Source organism: Leopardus geoffroyi, chromosome C1 (genome assembly GCF_018350155.1).
Source record: "Leopardus geoffroyi isolate Oge1 chromosome C1, O.geoffroyi_Oge1_pat1.0, whole genome shotgun sequence".
NCBI lineage: Eukaryota > Metazoa > Chordata > Mammalia > Carnivora > Felidae > Leopardus > Leopardus geoffroyi.
In genome coordinates, this window is record NC_059328.1 from 68,614,348 (window position 1) to 68,638,144 (window position 23,797).

Sequence of the window (23,797 nt, forward strand, 5' to 3'; positions counted from 1 at the left end):
AGTAATGCATTAATGCATTCTCTTCAAAATCATTTAATTTCATTGTATTTAAAAAATGTTACCATTCACATTTATATGCAAACCTTGTATAAGCCCTGTATAAAAAGGAACTCCTCAAGAATCGGCAGGTTAGTTACATCACTTACAGTGTCCATATACACACTTCTAAATGTACGACTAAATATTTACTTAGCAAAAATCTATTCAATATCATTATGTACATGTCAGTTTTGTGCTAGCTGTTGGGCAAGTTAAGGAAAAGACAATATTATATAAGGAATTTTTGCTTTGGGTAGGATATCGGGCCAAACTTTGATATTTGAGTTTACATCAACCCCCTTCCCCTTCAAAAAAGAAGAGTTTGCTTGATTTAAAGGTCAGTGAAAAAATTAACATCCCACCACTTCCAGAGTACATTGATAAAATGGGTAGAAAATGTAAGTCAAAGACATGCCATTTACATGTATTTAGCTCCATTATTTTCTAAACTTTGTTCTGATCATGTTGTACTTACAATGATTAATAAAACAAATAATTTGGCATGTTTCAAAAATCTTATCTTACCACTTGCAAACTTGAATTCCATTTATACATATACCTATAAAGAGATATATAGTCTATCAACTTTTTTAAATACCACCATTAATAAAAAAAAAAAATTGAGTACCAACTGTCTACTAGTCCCTAAGGTGTGAAAGATCCCCTTTTCTTAAGAAGTTTACAGAACATTTCTCCTATTATCGTTCTCCCATAAGAAGAACTAAAAGAATCATAACTACCAGATGTATTTGATTTGCTATCAGAAAGTTTAAGAGCAAAAAGTTACAACATATTCAGTCATGTTCATTTTAATTGTTTGGGGAACTCCAATTTCCTTTGCCTTTTGTTTTCCAAGTGCTTGCTTTCAAAAAAAAAAAAAGGTTAAAATATAGTAATTCTCTATGCTTATAAAAGCTATATTTTTAGGGACTGAACATGAAAACAAATCTATTTTTGTTCCATGGTTAATGAGAAGAGGATGGTTTCTAAAAAGGACACAAACAGAAAGCAGTAGAACTGCCTCGTCCTGCTCAGTGCAGCCCAATCCTGATTCAGCAAATAGGTATTTGCCAGTAGCAATGAGCATTGTGTACTACAATGACGATGCTGCTTAACTCGATACTGTTCCCACACCTCTGTTAGTCGAACCCAGTGCGTGGGTAACTCATGAAGTCACTGGGTACCTGAGCGAAATTTTGAAAGCAATGGAGGTTATGAGGGTTTAGGGACAGGTGGAACTGGCTACATGATCACAGCCACGCCCACCTCTTAAACTGCACTTGGCAACGAAATTCATGCCAATATGACACCTGTCTGCGTAGGAAATTCATGACGAGACAGAAGGGCAGGCTTCGGATCACAATAATAGTGACTGTGATCTCCCCAGAAGCCTCTCCGGGAAAAACTCAATACTCCTTCCTCACTTGTACGCCAACTGGAATTCGAAGGGAGCTTGCTAACTGAGGTTCTGTGTGGACCCAGAAGTACAGCTGATAAGGTAAGGGCAATTATCTCTTGGTTTGATCACTAGAGATTGATTATAAAGGGTTTCCCTGCTCCATCTTCCCGTTCAAATGTAGATTACTGGGGCAATCTTCTTGGCAGTGTATTTCAGGGTCTTGAACTCGAGAGATAGAAGTGTTTGGTGCCTGCTCTAAAAAAGAGACATCCAGCCCCTGCTATAGTTAACTGTGCAGTTTCTGGCTAATGGGATACAGAGAAATGAGGACGATGGTGAGCAGTGGTTGAGTGTTAAGGAGTGATTTCAGAGGAATGTGTCAAAGCAGCTCATCTCCCGGGGCCCTACATGACAATGCTTTTTAGTAGCCACCTGTATTCAGAGATTTAAATTTATGAAAAGAGAATCATAATGATATCTTAATTGCTCTAAGGATGTCTTTTCGAGGGAATTGTCACAGATACAGTTCCTTCAGAGGAACTGAGAAACCAAAGGGTGACGGTTTTATTACGGAAGAGCTGAGGAAAGCCTCTGCCCTAGAAGTTAACGTTTATGGATCTCTTTGGCAAATAATAGTCTCCATTGCAATACTGCTGTGTTTGATGAGGATTCAAAAAGTCTTAATCAAATCTAGCAGTCATTCCTGCTTCTTTCTCTTCTAATCTTCCTGATCCTGAATTATGAGATCCTTATCTATTAAAATAAAACACCATTTGTTAAAGCCTTTTCAAAATTAAGACAAAAACCATCAAAACTAATTGTGTGCTAGTATCAAACAAACACATTTTTTAAGTTTGATGAATTGTTTGTAAGCACTAATCAAGTGGGTGGAGTCATAAAAGAGGGAGGGAACCAACTGAAACAATATATATAATTTGTTTGCATTATTATTTGAGATAATTACAAAGCAAGCGTTCAAAAGCTGTTCTTTATCTTTATACCAGAGGGAGAAAAATAGGGAGGAGAGGAAAAGCACAAGAACACCCAGCCATTGTCAGCTGCAATCTAAAATATTGCCGGATTCACAGTTGTCGAACATTAGCATTACTAAGAATGCCAGGGACAGAAGTGTCACGTTGAATGTAGAGTGATGACTTCATAGGAAGGCAGAGCTGAGGATATGACCAGTTTGCAGTTACAGAGAAATCAGCTTTAATTAATTTGAGTGCCAGCTCTGTGTATAATTACACAGCATGAGAGTTTGCATGCAAATGCGGAAATGCTGATTGTTCAAATACTTGCACTTGCTCATTAATACGTTGGGACTAAGCAGGGCTGGCAAGCAGACAGGGTAGAGCGCACACAGTGCCTGCAGGCTAATTTGTATTATACTGTAGTTAGCAAACAGATTTCAGATGTTTCTCCTTTCTTTAAATAATAAGCACAAAAATATGTGTGTCATTTTCATCTATGACATACCTTGTTTTCTTCTTGATTAAAATAAAATGTTTGGGGTTTTTTAAAAAAAACTGCCGGTACACTGAACATTGCTATAATGTCGATTCGTAACTATTATACCCGTTATAAGTTCTATTTCACATTTATGTAATTATCCAAAATGGACATTTTTCATAATTGGTGAAGCTATACTCAGAAAAGGTAAATTTATAATTAAATCCCAGAAGGAATAAAACAATGGTCACAGTTGAATTATCTACTTGTCTGCTAGTATCTACTATCTTCTGGCCAGCTTCAGCTAGGGCTACAGGCTTCAGGTCAAGGACTGCTTTCTTTAGGAAAGCAGCTAACCCTAAAATGGACTGAGGTGAGATTTTTCCAATCTGACCACTGAATCTTTTAGCAGAGATCAATTTCAACCAAATTCCCAACTTCCCTGACAATGCCTCAGGGAAAAATCCTCTTAAATCACAACCTCAGGAATATGTGATACTTTCTTTAAAAAAATAGTATAAGAGGGGCGCCTGGGTGGCTCAGTCAGTTAAGCGTTCGACTTTGGCTCAGGTCATGATCTTGCGGTTCGTGGGTTCGAGCCCCGCATCTGGCTCTGTGCTGATGGCTTAGAGCCTAGATCCTGCTTCAGATTCTGTGTCTGCCTCTCTTTTTGCCCCTCCCCCTCTCACGTTCTGTACCTTTCTCTCTCAAAAATGAAAAAACGTTAAAAAAATAAAAAGAAAATAGTGTAAGAAAATAAGGAATTTGCCAAAGTTCCGTAAAACCTAGTACTACTATGGATGCTACCTACTTCCTTGGCAATATTTCATGCATCTCAATTCTACAAATATTTATGGAGCGCCTCTTTCTGTCAGACATCATGAAGCAGAGGATATACAACAGTAAGCAAGATAGACAAGCAAGACAGTCCCTGCATTTGCCATCTCTCTTCTCTCAGGAGTTGTACAAAGGAACCTAACTCAGTTTCCCTGGGAAATATATGCTATTAGCAGTTATTACCTTGGAGAAGCCCACATTGCTGAAACCTGAGTCAATGGCTTTCCATAAACACAGTTCTCATGGCCTTTCTGGGAGACTAACTCCCTCTGTGACTTTTCTTTGACCCTATTGTGTAAGATAAAGGGAGCTGCCTCTGCCCCCAGGGCTGAATGGACACTGTGAAGGATATGCCAAACAGTCTATCAGGCAAGTCCCAAAGTCTATCTGTATAACAATAGATTGAAGAGGAAGGCTGTCAATATCCTTTCTGAAAGTCTACATCTGTGAGAATAGTCATTTTTCAAAGAAGAAAGTTGGACACAGCACATGAATGGATATAGGACAATTCATGCCATTTCATCTGGCCAAAAGTAAGCAGTCAAGTCAGTATATGACATGCTGGGGAACACAGACTAGAGTGTTCATCAGTATGACCCTTCCTCCCTTCCTAAAAAGTCTGTTCAAATATCCCACTGCCAAAGACTTCCTACAGCTATGTATGATGAAAAAAGGTGAGAGTAAAAATATTCACACACAAGACTGGGACCCCCACTTCACTTTCAGCGAGGTCATAAACCTCTCATCTTACATATAAAAAATACACAAGGAAGGAAGGAAGGAGAATATCCAGTAGCGCGAGAATCCAAGGGTATCTCCATGATGTATCCATGGTAATTTGGAAACAGCAGTTTTTACGGACTAACTATGAATTCCAAATACCCTGAGCTCAAACACCTTTTCCTCAAAACTCCATCATGATCAGATACCCACAATCAGAAAGCAAAAATCAGATACCCACAATCAGAAAGGAAAAAAATAATAAGCCAAAAATAAACTTCCAAAATATGTATAGCATTCAGAAAATTCTATCTGCTGGCACCAAAATATTAAATGTACAGTAAAACCTTGGTTTGCAAGCATAAGTCGTTCCGGAAACATGCTTATAATCCAAAGCACACATATATCAAAGCGAATTTTAAGAACTATTGGCTCAGTTGTGATCATGTGATGTTCAGCATCGTGTACTACTCATATTGCAAGACATCACTCATTTATCAAGTTAAAATTTGTTAGAAATATTTGCTTATCTTGTAGAACACTTGTAGAACAAGTTACTCATAATCCAAGATTTTACTGTGTATATATTTGGGATGTGGATATATTGATATCTTTACCAAGGAGAGCAAAAGAAAACAAATCTTAGAGGATGTTGTCTTCAGAAAATGACTTCTAGTGTGGGGTTGTGATAATATATGAAAAGACCTATATTCATGGGCAATGTAAGTAATTTATGGGGTAGGAAGGAAGGAGAATAAATGCGTAGAGAAGAAAAAGGATTTACTATGGAAATGAAACGTGTTCAGGAAATATGAGGAAGCTCTAGCTTATAACACTCATCAAGAAAGCTTGCGACCTAGTACAGAAAGCACAACGCACCAGGGTGATTCAGAATGGTCTACTGTGCTGATTATTGCACAGTGAGAACCATAGATAGGCTTCCAGCAGCTAATGATTCAGCAATGGTTAGATCAACAAGAACTGTTTCCACAGATTCATAGGTGCAGAATATGTACTTCAAGGGCATGAGAAGAATGAAGGCGATAATAACTAGAATTAGAGTATGTGTGGAATTTTTATTCAAAAAGTGAAAAGAAAGAAGTAAGGCAAGAACATTTTTTGGGGAAGTGGAGATTTGACCATACTTGCTGGGGGAAAAAAGAGCTGGTGGAACAGGAGACATTGAAAGTACAAGGGGAAATGTGTCCTTAATGGGGCAGGAACTGGGGAGAGTCCAGGTTCTTATGCTACCTATAGAGATTTAAAAAACAAAATAAAAGAAAACAAAGCAAAAAAAATCTCACTCCAAGAAAATGAGGAAAAGAAGATGGTGACCGATGGTGGAGGTGAAGGAGATTGGGAGACTATGTGCCAGATGCCTCTGATCTAGTGAAGACATTAGTGAGATCATCCCCTAAGAAGGCATAGGAAAGGATGGACATGACAATGACTTTACTTTCTTACCGGAAAAAAAAAAAAAGGTAGAGCAAAATAATTGACAATGAAATTAGGTGAGGAAACGAAAGACAATGGAGACATGGGAATGGGTCATCGTAAAAGCTTCACATTAACTCACCCCAAGGTAAAGTGAGTAATGGGACTGGACTTGTGATTACCTAACAGTCTATAAGTTTACATTCTCCAATATCAGTACACTTACAATGGCTGTTTACAGTGTAGCACTCTTGTATTCCACATTGAGAGGGGAACTTTGGGCAAGATACCTGCACATAAAGTAGAGGAGACAATTTATGTGCAAAAGAGCTTAGTCTTTGGGGAGAAACATACCATCTCTCTGGGGCTTCCCTTTCCCTCTGCTCTCCTGCATCCTTGCTGGTGACAGTCAATGAATTTATTTAACAGAGGAGAAAAGAAAAATCTGTATGGGGCTGCCTAGGTCTCCCTTTATCATAGCACTTTTTACCTACATAACCCACATTCCTGTTGGCTCACCCTCCTGGGTTCAGGCACTAAAATTAGGGCAGCGACTTCTAAAAACCTATGTTTAATACAGTACTCATGTATCACGTGGCAAAGAGAGAGAGGGCCCCAATGGTCTAACTCTCTGCTTGATGGTCTGGAATTACCATTAACATTTCAGGGCAAGTGACTTCTTAGGATTAGCTGGCTGTTCCAGTTTTCCTGCCAGAAGACAGAAGCACAGCGCATCAGTCATTGAGCAGCTGCCAATGGACACAGGGCATCCCCTGGGAGTGGCAAGCCTGGGTGTGGTATAACAGGGGCACGGAGCATTCTGAGATTCCTGGAGAGATTGGTGGTTGTGGTATGTGGATGTCTGGGCCCCCAAGGACCAGGTAGCACTCAGGAGGCAAAGGAACAATACAAACATTGTCTCAGAACACTTCCAGCCAGCCACTAGCCGCTTGTCTCAATTTCCTTTCTGTCTGGGCCTCTTTCCCTGCCTTCTGTTATCCTCTTGCCAAGCTTTCCCAGATTCCAAATCTAAGGGTCTTGTTGACCAGGGAAAAGAGTTTGTAGCGTGTAACAAAGAGGGAATGTTGAAGGTTTTTAAATAAAATAATGACACTAAACCCAACCCTCCAATCAAAGACTTTTTCAGGGTCTACTTTCTGTCAGTCACTGCAATGTATGTAGGAGATTTAAAGACAGACATAACAGGCCCTTTACATATGGAGCTCACTATCAAATAAGAAGACAAACCTGTTTGACTAGAATACTTAATGATATAGAGGCACCAACAAGGGAGAGATTTCTTCTGCAGGAAAAGAAAAATATTAGCAAAGCAAATGACTGAAGCAATTGCACTTAGATAAGGAAATGTATATTAACAGGAAAAAAAACCGCTCTGTTCCAAGGAGGTTCTTCTGGCAGCAACATACAAAGTGGTTTGGATGCAGAAGAGTCTAAAGATCATTTATGAGGCTATCAGGATAATCTATAGGATGGATGAAAAAGAAGGTAGAAATGGCAACAATATCTCAGAGGAAGTATTGACAGGGTTTTGCAAATTATCATGGAAATGAACAGGAAAGTGGTCATACTTGACTTTGAGATTTCAAATATTGGTGATGACATTTAAAAAAAGGAAACATGAGGGGCGTCTAGGTGGCTCAGTTGGTTCTTGGTTTTGGCTCAGGTCATGATCTCACGGTTTGTGAGTTCAAGCCCTGCATGGGGTTCTTTGCTGACAGTGTGCTGTCTGCTTGGGATTCTCTCTCTCCCTCTCTCTCTACCCCTCCCCTGCTCATGCACACACTCTCCCAATCTCTCTCTCACTCTCAAAATAAGTAAATAAAAACTTAAAAAAAAAAGGAGATGAGGAGGATACAGAAATGTGAGAGGGAAGATACTAAATTCACTTTGGATGTAATGAATTTTTAAGGTGCCAGAACCTATCTTTGTAGAGAAGAGAGGTGTGCAGATGGATACATGTGTCCAGCACTCTGAGGATATGACAGAGCTATGGGGGGAGGGGAGGGTCACCCTCAGTCAAGGCCCAGCTGGTAGATAAGACTGTCAGGAAGGAGAGAGAAGAGGGCTGAGAAACAAACTTTTAGATCACGTATATGAAAGCCTGAAGAGGGAGACAAAAGTTTCAGCCACACAGTTGGGGGGAAAAAAACAATTAGGAATGTCCATTGAGAAAGGGTGGAAAGTTTCCGAAAGAAGGGAATGGTCAGGTGAAAAGGAGGAGATACAGACGAGGAAGATGAAATACGAGAAATCTGGATGTCACAATGAGTTAGTCATTGATGACCAATAGGAGAGAGGTTTCAGTGAAACTATGGGAAGAGAAATCCTATTGCTAAGTGATAACTTCTTACCGAACATCTTCAGTGTATCTGAATATTGAAACTAAAGCAAAGCATTAAGCTTTCTAGGAGTTTGTTCTTAAACGAGAGGAAGAAGAGATAAGGATAAGAGCTACCTCAAAGAGCCAGGCAAGTGACACCAGTTCAACTTGGTTGACTGCACCATTTTACCCAACCAGAGGCCTTTTGTAATTCTGGTTTCTCTCAAGCTCTTACTTCCTGTTGTCAGGTGAAGGTGGGTGGCAGTTAATGGGGAAAAGCTGATGATGTTCAAAGATGACTAAGGCTGTAAAAGACAATCAGGCTTTTCCTATAATTCATGCTTAGGAATTAAAAGAATCCACCACCACCACCCCCTACCTGTGTGTGTGTGTGTGTGTGTGTGTGTGTGTGTGTACACACACACACACACACACACAAGAAAGTCATCTCTACTCCACCAACCTGTCCTTGGTTTATTTTATCTTTTTGAGCACAGTTTACCGTCATAGATGTGTGTGCTTATCTTTTGTGGCAAGACCATTTGAAAGGACCTTGATAACATCCCTTTCATTTAAAGGTGTGTTCTTCAGGTACTAGTGATTTCTAAAGGCTACAGAATTCTCAGAATAGTTTGGTTCTCCAAGTAGCAAATTCAGTGGTTAAGTTTCCCTGTCTTATTATGTTTAGTTTAAGAAATACACTAAACTAGCAGCGCCTGGATGTCTCAGTCAGTTAAGCCTCTGACTTTAGCTCAGGTCGTGATCTCCCAGTTCGTGAGTTTGAGCCCTGCGTCGGGCTCTGTGCTGACAGCTCAGAGCCTGGAGCCTGCTTTGGATTCTGTGTCTCCCTTTCTCTCTGCCCCTCCCCTACTCATGCCCTGTCTCTCTCCCTCTCAAAAATGAAAAAACGTTAAGAGAAAGAAAGAAAGAAAGAAAGAAAGAAAGAAAGAAAGAAAGAAAGAAAGAAAGAAAGAAAGAAGGAAAGAAAGGGAAAGAGAGAAAGAAAGAAAGAAAGAAAGAAAGAAAGAAAGAAAGAGAAAGAAAGAAAGAAAGAAAGAAAGAAAGAAAGAAAGAAAGAAAGAAAAAGAAAGAAGGAAGGAAGGAAGGAAGGAAGGAAGGAAGGAAGGAAGGAAGGAAGGAAGGAAAGAAAGGGAAAGAGAGAAAGAAAGAAAGAAAGAAAGAAAGAAAGAAAGAAAGAAAGAAAGAGAGAGAGAGAAAGAGGTTAAACTAGGCACACCTGGATGGCTCAGTCAGTGAAACATCTGACTTTGATTCAGGTCATGATCTCCCATTTCTTGAGTTTGAGTCCTGCGATGAGCTCTGTGCCAACAGCTCAGAGCCTGGAGCCTGCTTCAGATTCTGTGTCTCCCTCTTTCTCTGCCCCTCTCCCATTCAGGCTCTCTCTCTCAAAAATAATAAACATTAAAAAGAAGAAGAAGAAGAAGAAGAAATAGGCTAAACTAGAAAATCCTAAGTGAATGTACATCTTTCCTTGGCTTTTACTTCCATGCACCGCACAAAGCAAACTGGTAACAAATAGTGCCATATTCTCTGTGAGTAGAAAATTATTTCTTGCCCTATTCAAACACTTTTTTTTATGAGACACCCACAAATCCTCTCAACTATAGACCGGTGCCTGTTTAAGTGTGCAGCTGAGGTGTGGTGCCTAGATTGTTAGAAGAGAATATAATCATGTGTTTACCAAAAAGGCCATCTCTGCGTTACCAAAGAGTTACATATGGGAAATACGAATTATTTGTGTGCAGTATTATCATAGTATTCCACTGCACAAAGTTGTGTTCTTTTCAAAATACAAGTAGCTATGTGATGTGTCTAGGCTTTTTCTATATTTATTTTTAGTTGCAGGAAGATCTCCATCTCATATAATTCCAAGGATTTTTCTTCATCGATATATGTATGTATATATACACACACACACACATATGCGCACACGTGCACGTACACACACACACACACACACACACACACACACTCTGTCAAGCACTCAGGGAGGCACCTTCATAAACTTGCCCTGCATGGTTGTTGGTTTATCTGCCAAGGAAATTCATTACTAAGAGAATGCCTTGCTTTATATGCTTACTAAATTTTTAAAAAATGTTTTTCATTATATTTATGCAAACGTACCTTGGCTAGCTCATAATTTACCAAATGCGAGCATTTGTCAGGGTTATATCCAATCACTCAGAAAAATGTGCCTTTGTGTATTTTGATTATTTAAAGCAATTTTGTTTCCATTATGCATATGTGTGGCCAAAACAGCATGACTGTCTTGACTGAGGAAGTGGGAATACTCTTAATTTTCATACGTGCATCTGTAGAAGTACTTTTGATTGTTTACCCAATGTACGGATAGTGACGTGGGTATAAATGTTTTCTGCACACATTTATTTTCCTTGGCACTTCAGAAGGGAAGGGTAATGCAAAGGAAAATTACATATGCCATTGTTTGCATTAAAATAGATATAATCAATTGTAAGCTGAGGATATGCTTAAGATTTCGAAGCATAAAAATTAGGGTACACTCTTTATATAGAAATCTCTGTCTTGTGATCACATCTTATTTATACGTTAGCTATAAACATCTGGAATTTTTTCCCTTTGGGCTTGTGCAAACTTTATACCAAACTGAAGTTCTCAGGGATCGAACAGTGTCATTCAAATTTGCTTACATTGCTTTGAAGCAAATCAGCTTATTTGCTCATTAGATGACAAAATAATAGTATTTCTCAACGAGACAGGAGAGGGAAATAGATCCAATTCAAGGCAAGGCATTAAGGACCACTATTCTGATTACGGTGTCACTATATAACTGTAGAATCAAGTCTTATTCAGTTTTTCTGGGATATTATATTTCACTAAATTTCAAATGCTGTCAGTAGTAAGACACACCAATATTTTATAGTCTACAAAGAAAATTTAAAACTCTGCCAATGAAACTGTGATATCTCATTGATTGAACAGCCTTGTCCCAATTTCAGAAATGTTAAGACAAGGGGGGAAATGCATCTCATAATGGGTAAAATAGTATATATGGAATAATTACAGAGCTTTAGATCTTGGATATAGTCTATTTACTACATCAGCACAACTCAAAGGCGTTCCTTTCCTGGCAAGAGAAGATTTATTATCACCTTCATTCAATGGAACTAAAAATATACACTGTCTTTTCCAAACTGTTTCTACTCTTCCTCATTCATAGAGTTATCAAGATGATATTCTCTCTTTTAAGAGAGTTGACTGTGTCTTTTTTTCACTTTATTGAGGTATAATTGTAAGCTATTTAAAGTGGACGATGTGATGATTTAATACATGTCTACGTTGTGAAAAGATTTCTCCCATTGAGTTAATTAACGTATCCATCCCCTCACAAATATACTTTTTCCTTTTTTCTTTTCCTATGTTTTCTTTTTTCTTTTCTGTATTTCTTTTCTTTTCTTTTTTCTTTCTTTTGGTTCTTTTCTTTCTTTCTTTCTTTCTTTCTTTCTTTCTTTCTTTGAGAACAGAGTTGACTTCGACTTGAAGGAGGCAAAATAGTAATACAAAAAAAAAAAAAAGAAAAAAAACCCACTTAGGGTTTAGAATTTTGAGAAAGTTCTGACTTGATTCATGTTTCTGTGAGACTTCAGTCTGTAAATTAATCTAGTTGAGACTGTGTCCTCACTCACTTTGTCCCTTCAGGTTTCTGCTTTCCTGCCCATCAAAACTCCCCCTCCAGATCATTCTAGGACGAACAGGCACTCAAGCATTTCTTACAGGAAACTGGAGAAGAGGTGGATACTCAATATTCCTTAAAGCACAATGATAAAGCAATATGAAAAACAGTCAACCAAAACATGTTCAAACCTTCAAAAGGTGTTAAGACTAGTCTATCTCAAACACATTTGTTGTAAAATATGCAAATTGATGATGAAACAAGTAAATTCTTTGATTTGGTTGTCAAATAATAAACTTTAAGAAAAATAAACTGTTTTGCTGTCCCTCTTATCACCACCAATATCTCATCTAGATCCAGGCAAATAGTATTTTCCCAGCAGATGTTTCTTGAGTGATTTAATTAAATGATAAATTATTACCAAAGAGTCTTTTTCTTTACCTCAGTTTTGGAGATAGGCATTATGAGGCAAGAAACAATGGTAGACAAATAATAATAATAATAATAATAATAATAATAATGATAATAATAATAATAAATTGCATTTGAATTTATTCCTTACATATTGCATATCAACTATTTTTGATTATAGTGTAAGATTTTTCTGACATTATATACAATATTCAGTTACTTTATCAACCATCCATCCATTACATAAACATGTATGAACCACCTAGTGAATAATGGGCATTTTGGATAGAAAGATGAATGGTGTTACCCTCTCTAGCAGTGATTCTTACAGTTTTTGGTCTCAGCACCTTTTCCATTCTCAAAAATTGTTGAGGATCACAAAAGATTTTTTTATGAGTTATAGCTCTCAATATTTATCACATTAGAATTAATATGGAAACAAATTAATATTCAGTTATAAATAGCAATAACAAACCCACTGCATATAACACATAAAACATAAACATAAAAACACATCTTTATGAAAAGTAACTCTATTTTTGAAAACAAAAACGTCCTCTGAAAATTGACATTATTTACATTTTTTTGCCAAATTTTTAATATCTGTGTTAACAGAGAACAGCCAATTTCTCACATATATTTGTATTTCAATCTATTGCAAGGTATTGTTTTGTTTGAAGTATATGAAAAAAAATCAGCCTTACACAGATATTAATTGAAACGAAGACGAATATTTTAATAACCTTTTCAGATAAATGTGATATTCTTCTTTGATACTAAACATTAAAAAAAAAATAGTTCATTAAAGGTTAGTTGCAAAGTGGAATCTGAAACCAAATCAAAGAACATTTTAAAATCTGTTGTGTTAAAGTACATTAGTTTGCCTTACATTTTTTTTTTCAACGTTTATTTATTTTTGGGACAGAGAGAGACAGAGCATGAACGGGGGAGGGGCAGAGAGAGAGGGAGACACAGAATCGGAAACAGGCTCCAGGCTCTGAGCCATCAGCTCAGAGCCCGACGCGGGGCTCGAACTCACGGACCGCGAGATCATGACCTGGCTGAAGTCGGACGCTTAACCGACTGCTGCGCCACCCAGGCGCCCCTGCCTTACATTTTTAAAAGTAATCTCTATGCCCGATGGGGGGCTTGAACTCACAACCTCCAGATCAAAAGTCACATGCTTCTCCAACTGAGCTAGCCAGGCACCCCTGGTTTATCTCACCCTACCTATAGCTCTTTCCCCCATGCATTCCTTGCATGATTTTATAACATGATGGAAAATACTGTTTTACTGAATTATGCAGATTTCCCAAAAGTAGACATATGTCATAAAACTTATTTTTCTTTTTTTTTTTTTTTCAACCTTTTTTATTTATTTTTGGGACAGAGAGAGACAGAGCATGAACGGGAGAGGGGCAGAGAGAGAGGGAGACACAGAATCGGAAACAGGCTCCATGCTTTGAGCCATCAGCCCAGAGCCTGACGTGGGGCTCGAACTCACGGACCGCGAGATCGTGACCTGGCTGAAGTCGGACGCTTAACCGACTGCGCCGCGCAGGCGCCCCTAAACTTATTTTTCTAATTGCCACTGTTAATATTACCACCAAGCTTATCAGAAAAGTCTTTAAGCATTGGGAAGTTGTCAAGCACACAGTGGCAGATACAAATTATTCTTTAGATTATAATTTCTGCTGGAATGTTTGAATTTTGTCATTGGCAATAAATACCATTGGTTGTTTCCTTGAATTGACTTGCTTGCTTTCATTCATCTTTTGAAACATATCTGTGAAGTACCCGGCTCTGAATAACCATGGTTTGTCTGTCAGTTGCTTTTTAAAGTAAAAACCATGAAAAGAGAAACTATTTCAGCTTGCAACCCAAACATTTATCTCACAAGTACTTGACAATCATCATCCTTCAGTTACAGTGGGAGTGCTTTTTATATACATCCCATTTTGTCACACAGAATATTAAAGATGTGTATTCAGGAATTTGGGCTTATAAAGTGAATATTAATTTTCATTGTTTTTTAAAGGGCATCCTTAACTGAAATTGGTATGTTATTTTTTGTTTGTTCTTTGTTTAGTGTTGTTTTGCTTTTGTGTCATTGCAAGTGTTAGGTGAATAAGAATATAATGACTATGATACTACAACTTGATGAACAAACTGTACAGCAGCTAGTCTGGTACCACTTGCCTTAATTCAGAGTATTAGTTTTACACACCAATGCTTTTCCGTCATCAGTGCAAATGTCAATAGAGTGGAAAAGACAAGTAATGTCTTAGTATTATTTTGAAAATAGGTTTGACTTTGCAACCCCCCCTAAAAGGGTCTCTGGGACCTTGAGGAGTCTGCTGATTTTACTTGGAGAACTGTTACTCTAGAGATTGAAAGGTTAAGGGAGCAGATAGGTAAATGAACACGAATTTTCTGCGGTTTGTAACAAGTACAATGATAGAGGAAAGCACAGGGTCTTTGAGGAGCATTTCCCAAAAGAGATTATGTCTGACTGGAATCTTGAAGGACATCTAAGTGTCAGCCAGGTAAAGAATGGAGTCTTTGGCTGACTGAATCCTGTGCCTCGCAATATTATTTCTGTTTTCATTTTACTAATGCGCTTTGTAAAGTCTAAAGAGGTCTCAACCATATGGTTCCTATATGGCAACTGGATTCCAAAAAACATGCATGCCTAGTCAAGTAAGGTCATTAATAAGCCATTACCACTCAAGGTTGAGTTACTATGGGAATTTGGAAGAGAGAACCTGGATAGTTGCATGAGACTCCGTGTTGGATTGCATAGACATTTTTATGTGGTAAGCCAGATGTCGTCTATTTTATGTGCTTTTGGGTTTTGTGACCCAACAGAAATAAATTCCAACTGGTCCTCATCAGTGTGACCTGGCTAGATATCACTAACCATTTTTCACTAACAAAAAAAGAATGTAAAATAACTGGCATAGATTGAATTCCTAGTATGTGAGTTAGTGGGCTTACAGACATGATCACATTTAAATATCAAACAACTTGATAGATATTTATAGTATCCCCATTTTTGAGACCAAGAAACTGAGGTTCAGAGAAATTAAGCAGTATGCCAAGGGCCACAAGGTGCACAAAATGCAGAACTGGTTTCTAAGCCAGCTGTACCCAACAAGGGAATCTCTGTTCTTTCTCAAACTGGTGCACAGGTAATGTGGAAGCAGGCAGGAGTGTATCAGGAGGAAGATAAGCCTCAGAACACACAAATTTGCCTTGGTAGAAAATTCTTAAAACATTTTAAAATGCAAAACAGAAACAGATAAGTAACGAAACAGAATGGAAACTGCTTGAATTATTAAGAATCAGATGGAGGCTTCTAAGACATTTTCTCTCAGGAGGGGAGAATCAGGGATTGTCTCCAAAGTCAGAGTTCATACTCCTCTGCCTTGAGGATACTTTTCAGATGCACTCTGAGAAATTCATTCTTATATCAAACGAACCAATGTGTTTTCCCTAATAACTGACCAAATGCTGCCCAGGCTGCGTTCAACACAATTGCAGTCTAAAGTGCTAGGAAAGAGCTCATAATTCCTGGTTGTTATGGGTACAAGGCAAAATTCTAACCATCTTCCACAGATGTGACATGAGTACTAGAAAAGATGACGTTAGGAGAGAAGCAATTAACTCTAATATTTACAAACAGTCACTAATGGCAGATGATAATGATGATCATGAGAACGAGTGTGACGAAAACTGTATTTGGTGTATCTACCATGTGCCAAGCAGTATGCATAAATCCATCATCTTAAGTTAAATGCACAACAATCTTATAAGGTGATCTTATTATCCCCATTTGTGTATGTACCCAGACATAATACTGTTGCATTCACGTTATCCCAACAAGTCTATGAGCTATTATTACCCATATGCTGCTGACGACAAAATTGGTCTCAGAGCAGATAAGTAATTGCCCGAGTATACACAATAAGTAAATGATGGAAATAAGCACAGACCCCTGTGGGCTTGTCTCAAAAGCCTCAGAACTTTTCATGCCATGCTGCCTTGATATTAGGTAGGGGTAACAATATAATTTTTATCTAAATTTGGATGCCTTTGAGAAGAAAAGCGATGCTATTAATAATTGTGCCAGAGCAAGAGACATCAATGGGGATTGCCCAGATGGGGGATAAATGGTTACCTTATTACTGGGCAAACATAGGGGCTACATAGTATCAAAATTCTTAAAAATAAATGCATTTGGATATTCCTTTGTTTTAAAATATTTACTAATCATTCTACCTTAAGCAAATTTTTATAGCTTAGGGGAAAACACTTTTGCGTATGCTTGATATCTGAGAAGTAATTTTGACCTAGCAATTTAAAAAATGACAGGAAAGTAAAAAATATGCGTAATATTTGATACATTTTTATACACAACGAAACAGAAGTCAGGCATAAAACTCTAAAGGGGATAAAGAAGATTTAGAAAGCACTAATTCAGTATTAGAAGTTAATGAATGTGGCACTTGCTGTGTTCTGAAATGTTATAACTTACTGATTAAGGGGAGAAAATTCTGGGAAGGATGTTGCATACTTGAGTATTTTCCTATTTCAGAAATAATCCTGTAACAATAACTTGAGATGGTTTTATGTAATTGTGGCAGGTAGCTACTCCACCTTGATCCAAATACAGGTTTGGGCATGTTTTTTGTTTTTTGTTTCTTCTTTTATAGTTGCTTCTACTCCGATGTATCATAGGTGCAAGTCTTAATTTCTTTCTAGTAAAAGAAGAAGAGCTTATAATTTCTTTTGTTTCTTTTCCTTTGATCCAAGAGTTCTCTCCTCCCAGTTTTTAACCTGCTTTGTTCAGTCTCTTTTTTTCTGCTCTCATTTTTTTTCCTCCTCACTACATTTACATAAAGTTAAGTGACTTAAGCTGTTTATAATATTATTTTTGGATTTTACTGCTCCTTGCTTTGGCTGTTCCTGATCATATCCAGATTTATTTTCTAGAAGAAGCTAATTTAGTAAAACCTTTTTTTTTTTTTTTTTTTTTTTGTAAAATAAGCACTATAAACTTTCAACCAAACAGGCCACTCAAAAGCACAGATTCGTCCAAAAGCAGTTTTTCTTTTTTCTTTTTTTAATTCTGAAGAGACATGCATATATTCTTGAGTGATACAATATGTACCAGCTTTGAACAAACATTTTATCAAGACATTAGCTCTTAAAAAAGAGAAAGGGCAACAACTCGAATACTATTTTTTACCACTGAGAGATTTTGCTCTGTGTGTGTGTGTGTGTGTGTGTGTGTGTGTGTGTGTGTGTCTTGTAAATTTTTGTGTTTAGAGTAGCCTTTCAATCTTTTTAAATCATCCTTATGAATCTTTTCAGTTGGCTGGACATAAGAAAAGAAGGCTTTTCTCTTGAATGAATACAAGAATTATTACGTTAAGCATTGAGTAAGAGTGTGCTGAGTACTTAATGCAACATGACATGCATGGTACTCCCCACAAGCTCACCTTCAAAAGGATGAGACAGAGATAAATACAGACCTGCAAACATGTCAGATTGCCAAGTGCTAGGGGAAATATCTCTTATCCCCCCTGCTTTCTCTTTCATTGTTTCTTTAGGAGACCAAGGGCACACAACGTAATGAGGAACAGAAGTCAAAGGAAGCAGAATTCTTAGGTCCCATGTGCACATTAGTAGAACCTGGTATTACAATTACAAGCTGAAGTATTGAGGCAAACTAGACCAAGGTAGGCAAGGCGTCCTGTTTCCACAGGCACTGTTAATCTCGGCAATTCTAGACTTAGGGATGGTTTGTCTCTTCCTTTCACCTATGGCAACTGCTGCCAGACATCCAAAAGTACTGAAATGTATAATATCATTTCACATAAAAATGGGAAGGAGTAGAGAGAAGGAAGATGAAAGTGATAAGAAGGGAGGGAAAAAAAGGCATTTATGCCGTCGTATCTTATGTTAATGATCTTTACTCTTTGCCTCTAACAGAGTTTGTCAGATCTTAAAAGCTTATCTGCAGCCTAAAAGAAAGTAGCTCAGAAGAGTTAATATCCCTGGATATGGCAGGCAATGTGGTAAAGGAAAGCACAAGGTCCATGGAGGCAAAAAGATCTGTGTTGAATCAGTTCTGCTGCAGACTTTTCATACCTTCAGCAAGTTCCTTAGATCGTTTGAGCTTCATTTCATTATCTGTAAAATGGTTGCAATAATACTTACTCCACAGTGTTGTTCTGAGTGTGAATGAGTTTCTACACCCAAAGCATCCAACATAAGGCCTGATACGAGTGTGCGCACATTCATTGGCTATTGTTATTGTCATTTAAAATATAATCATATTCCCAGAAACTACATTTTGTTACTGCCAGAATCATGTAGACCAGTAACAGAGGAATCCCTATTTTCTCTTTCATATATGGTCAGAAATTTTAAAGAAAAATCTCTTAGAGGCAAATAAGAGCAGAAACAACTGTAATTGGCCAGAGTCATACTACTATGCACGACAAAATCATAATCTAAGACCTATATTAAACCAGGCTAACAACCATCAAAAGCAGCATAAAAGAATGAAGCCACAAAAACCAATGCATATCCCAAAAAGTATGTATAGAGGGCAAATTACTTTTTTGGTGTTGGTGTTGGTGTTGGTGGTTGTGATGGGGAGGATTGAAGGAAAAGACAGTATTTGAAGTGGTTAAGAATGCTTAAAATCCAATTCCATTACATAGCATTTGATCTTCAGAAAAACAGTGTGCTATATGGTTTTTATCCTCAACCTTCTCATCTATAAGATAGGGACCTACTTATAGGACTGTTGTGAGGTATATATGCGATAATGCATATAAATCAATCAGTATAAGCCTAAGTAAGCACTCAGTATTGTTACCAGTGCTTAAGGACCTCTTGCCTCTGTTTAGCATTGCTTAGTTACATTGTCTCCCTGTTTTCATCTATTTCTCTAACTCATCTGGACTTCCCAAAGCATAGTCCTGGACTGTTTACTTCCAGAACACTTGAGTGCATTTGAGAGCTCCATGAGAGTGAAACATTCTAAAATGTAAATCATGATATGATTCTCCGCATAGGTCCACAGGAACCAAAGGTTGGGCTTCTCTTCTTTGGACAAAGTTTGCGTGGCTCCCAAAAGGCTAACTACAAGCCAAAGGTCATGTATCACGTTTTGACATTTCACCATCAAAAATCATCTATCAGTGAGACTCAGTTCATATGACTAATCTTGTTTGATTTGGCAATGAGGTGAAATGTCAATAGGCTTCCTATTTTGACTGAAACTATTGAATATACCAAAGGGAATATTGCATGTGTGTTAGTCATCCCAGAATAAAGATGAGTATACTTTCCTGAAAAGTTCAGCTACACTAATGGGATAATGGATCACCAGAATACTTTATATTTGAAATGCGGACTTTGTTCACATTCTTGCTTCACTCGGAAAATTGTGTCATTGTTGCCAAAGTCTTGAATTTCCTTTACCCCATGCCTGGATTCTCCATTGACACTAATGGGAATTTCACCTTCAAGCACAGACAGTCTATGGAACTAAAATGACAATAGCAGAAGGTAAAGAATACATTTTATACATTGTGCTACTTAATATTTTTCTTGACTGTTTCTGTTATAGTCATTGACTATTGCTAAAAAAAGACACATTTGGAAACCTGAAAACATATTGTCTCCAGGGGCTAGTCATTTGAAAATACACTTTTGCCCATACATGTCATCACAAATTATATAAAAGAATAATTATAGATCAATCTACATAATTTTAATTTTGTGGTGAGTTAATTACAAAAGCATATCCCTCTGGCACTGCCATTACTCTATAAGGTATGTGTGCTTTTTTTGTTTTTCTTTTTTCAATCTAAAGGAATGACATTTTGTAGAAAAATAAGTCCATATTTTCTTATGGAAACATAATGCAAAATTTGCCACTTGCTGAAATTTAAAGTATGACGAACTCTTTGTAGTTCATGTTCACACGTTAGCAATAACCTGTAGAGCTACGAGCTGTTAGAATGTAGCATTAAAAAAGAAAACCTATATGAAAGAAGAAATACCAAGCCCATTTTTATGAGTGACCAAATGTCAAAAATGTATTAAAGCAGTTTACAGGCTATCCTGTTCATTATTTTGCTGACTTAGAAACCTTGAAGTGTTTTGTATCCATTTCATTATCTGCAAAAGTATGAACTGTAATGGAATTTACATAAAAATCCTGCTAGAGAGTGGGGACTTTACTGCATAGTCAGCGCTGCCTCCTAATCCAATCTTCCCCAATGCAGTTGGTAAGGCAGTTGCCAAACTCAAACAGCAGGATCTCTTTTATAAAGAAAAGTATGAATTTGAGCTGTAAAATGAGCACAACTATTTTTCTATTACTCTGGATGCTTCTTCTTGCTGAGTTTACATAAGAAGTCTAGCAGGAGGTGTTATTAAATAGCCTCAGAAATTAGCCCCAAAACAATTATCTTGGTTTAGCTATGGAAAAAGACACAAGAGGCTTAATGAAAAGAGCATTTAAATTTTTGTGATTGAATATCTGTTGGACACCTCTGTAGTTATTAACCCTTGTGGGCAGCATTTCGGATTTTTTATTATTTTTAATTGAATTGTTTTTGGAAAACTGCAGATTAAAAACAGTTTTCTCCCCTATGTTGGTCGGAGATCCCAGGGCAAACTGTGTAATAATGGGTTCTTTAAAAGTTTGGTTTAAACCTCGCTGCGTGGCAAGGAATATACGCTTGTTCAATGTAAATTTGAATTTACATATTATAATAGATTTGTAGAAATACTAAGTAGGAAAGAACCTCTCCAGTCATATCGCCCACCACCCTTTCCTCACAATCAAATTCTAACACCCATGGCTTTCTTTGTTAGTAAATTTGCCATGAGTTAAGTTTCCTATGTTCTCGTTAAGAGAATATTCTAAAAGTTACTATTTTTGTTTGTTTGTTTTTCATTTTCCCCTATACATAGCCAGAATTTTAGAATAGTCAGTACTGCTTATTTTTTTTGTGGTCCTGTGGCCATTCCAAACAATTTTTCTGTCTCTATAGTATTTGCTATTTTAAAATATTTGTTGGCTCTTATCATGTCAGATCTTAAAAGTTACTTAGTCGGTTGCTTTAATCTTTCCTCCCAAGCCCCCTCCCAACCTCACCTCCCCAGTCACTTCATCATTTTTTTCCCTCTTAACTCTCTCCAATCTTCTACATATTTCTGGAACTGAGTTTATCCAAGCTGAATGCACTTTTCCAGGTGCATCATATATCATTCCCTAAGCCTGGGATATGATGGTTCTTTGTATACAGCCCAAAAGCTAGTGAAGTTTGTGGAGTTTGTTCTTTTTTTCCTGATCACTGTCAGTGTGTTGACTCAGGGAGTTTTTTGAACATTTCCACTGATTCCTGAGGGAGCCTTTCTGAAAATGGGCTATCTTCTACCTGGGTCAGTCTATTTGAGGGATAGGAAATGAGAGAAAACATAATTTTGTAAGCTGTTAGAAAACGTGTCCTATCACCCCACCCAATCCCCTGCCATTTTTAGAGCACATCCATTTTCTTGGCATTTTCATTTTTGTTAACTATATTTCATTATGAAAATGAAAATGGAAGCCTACCCAAGCCAATTACAGCTAAGGCCATCGGAGCAAAAGTGGAGAACTCAGCTCGACATAGTGCACAATGATTCTCCTCGCTGTATTACGGATGTTTAAAAGATAAAACAAAACAAAATAAAAAAATAGTTGAAAAGGCCTGCACTGAAATTAAAGCTTTCTTCATTTAGCGATAAAAAGCTGGCTCTTTACATTTTCTTCACCTATTTTTTGCAATTTATTTTTAACTACTTTCCTGACCTTCAAAGCCAGTGGTAGTAGGTATAAATTAGAGGAGGGAATAAGAAAAAAGAAAACTAAAATTAAATATGACACACCAAAATTTTAGCAATAAATTATACAATTTCTCTCTATATCATAATTACTATTACCAACTATGAAAAGACGATGTAACCAGTTATTGCACAAAAGCGGGCCACACCACAATGAACCCCAAGCCCCTTCAAGCAGTATACAAAAGATCATAAACACCTATGCATCAGTAAAGCAAATCTGGAGAATGTATGAGCTGATAAATATGAAAGCAAATTATTGTCCTGAAGTTTTCTATATTAACATAAATATATATCATATTCATAGATTCCAAGAGGCTATCCATTATAAGAGCTTACTCCCACCGATTTGGTAATCGCTTTTCAGAAAATAAATGAAAATTTACACACAAGACTTCAGTTTGCTAAATGGCAACCAAATACATATATCTATATGATTAAATATCACTCTTGCATTTAAATCGCAAAGTTTGACCCCGAATCTTTTTTATATCCTTGGAGTCACCTTTGAGCCTTGATGGTGGCATCAAAGAGACAACCATGATACTTTTCAGTTAATTCACCTTCGATTATATAGCTTGGTCAGTACTCCTTCAGTTATATACTTAAACAACCAAATAGCCCAAATGCTTTTGAGCAAAATGGAAAATTATTGGCTTTTACAACTTAAAACCCTGCAGATAGTCTTCAAGCCCTGTTGGTTCATAGACTCAAAAAAACATCACCATGATCTCATTTCTCTCTTCCGTGCAGTCTCCATACTCAGTGGGTTGTCCCTTGTGGGAACTGCATTAGCTCCAATTTCATATCCTCTTTTATTCCAGTAGAGTCATGAGAGCCTTTCTCTTTCAACCCTTACAAAAGCCCTGGGCCTGGATCTCACTAACCTGATTGGGTCATGTGTCCTCTGAACTTGTCGCTATGGCCAGTCACATGGGATTTCCTGAGTTACTTAATTCCACAGCACGATTCAAGACAGCTTCCTGTGACGATGGAAATGTCTCTCATCTATACTGTCCAGCATGGTAGCCACTTGTCATGTGTGGCTAACGATTACTTGAAATGTAACTGAGGAACTGTTGTAACTGAGGAACAAAATTTTAAGTTTTATTTTAAACAATTTAGGTTTAAATTAATCGCCATGACTGCACCGAACAGCACAGCTGCAGAGTTTGGTGTGTGCGTCAAACCCATGTAGATTACACGAGCTGAGAAGGGGTTCCCCAAAGGAAGGGTTTTTGTAGACAGCAGACCCTACCTATTTTCCAGAGTGGGAAATACAGATGTGAAGGGGTAAAAACGACAGATGTTCACTATACTGAACCCTAAAACTTGAACTTTTTATTAACATCTTTTGGACTGACTGTTTAATTTCATAATATATGGCTTGTATTGTATTACTTGCAGTTTTTCTATTTTCTATTGTTTTGTTTGTTTTCCTTAATTAAAACGCATACAATGGGAACTTTGGACACAGAGCTCTTCCAGCTTGAATGAGAAGCTATTGTTAGGAATCCACCACCTTTAATTAAATTGCCTTTTAGGTACCCTGTGCTCATCTTTCCAAAAGATATTT

At 37.4% G+C, this 23,797-nt stretch overlaps 1 protein-coding gene across 24 annotated transcripts in view; it reads left to right on the plus strand.

Moving 5' to 3' along the window:
- The window catches only part of ADGRL2 (adhesion G protein-coupled receptor L2), a 625,523-nt gene that overhangs the window by 347,868 nt on the left and 253,858 nt on the right, over positions 1 to 23,797 (plus strand). Inside the window, exon 1 of one of the 24 annotated variants that reach the window (XM_045477989.1) lies at positions 1,389 to 1,537. The exons of the other annotated variants lie outside the window; for them this stretch is intronic. The gene's annotated coding sequence lies outside the window, so the exon portion shown is untranslated. Of the gene's footprint in view, positions 1 to 1,388; positions 1,538 to 23,797 lie in introns of those variants that run through there. 24 annotated transcript variants of the gene reach the window in all.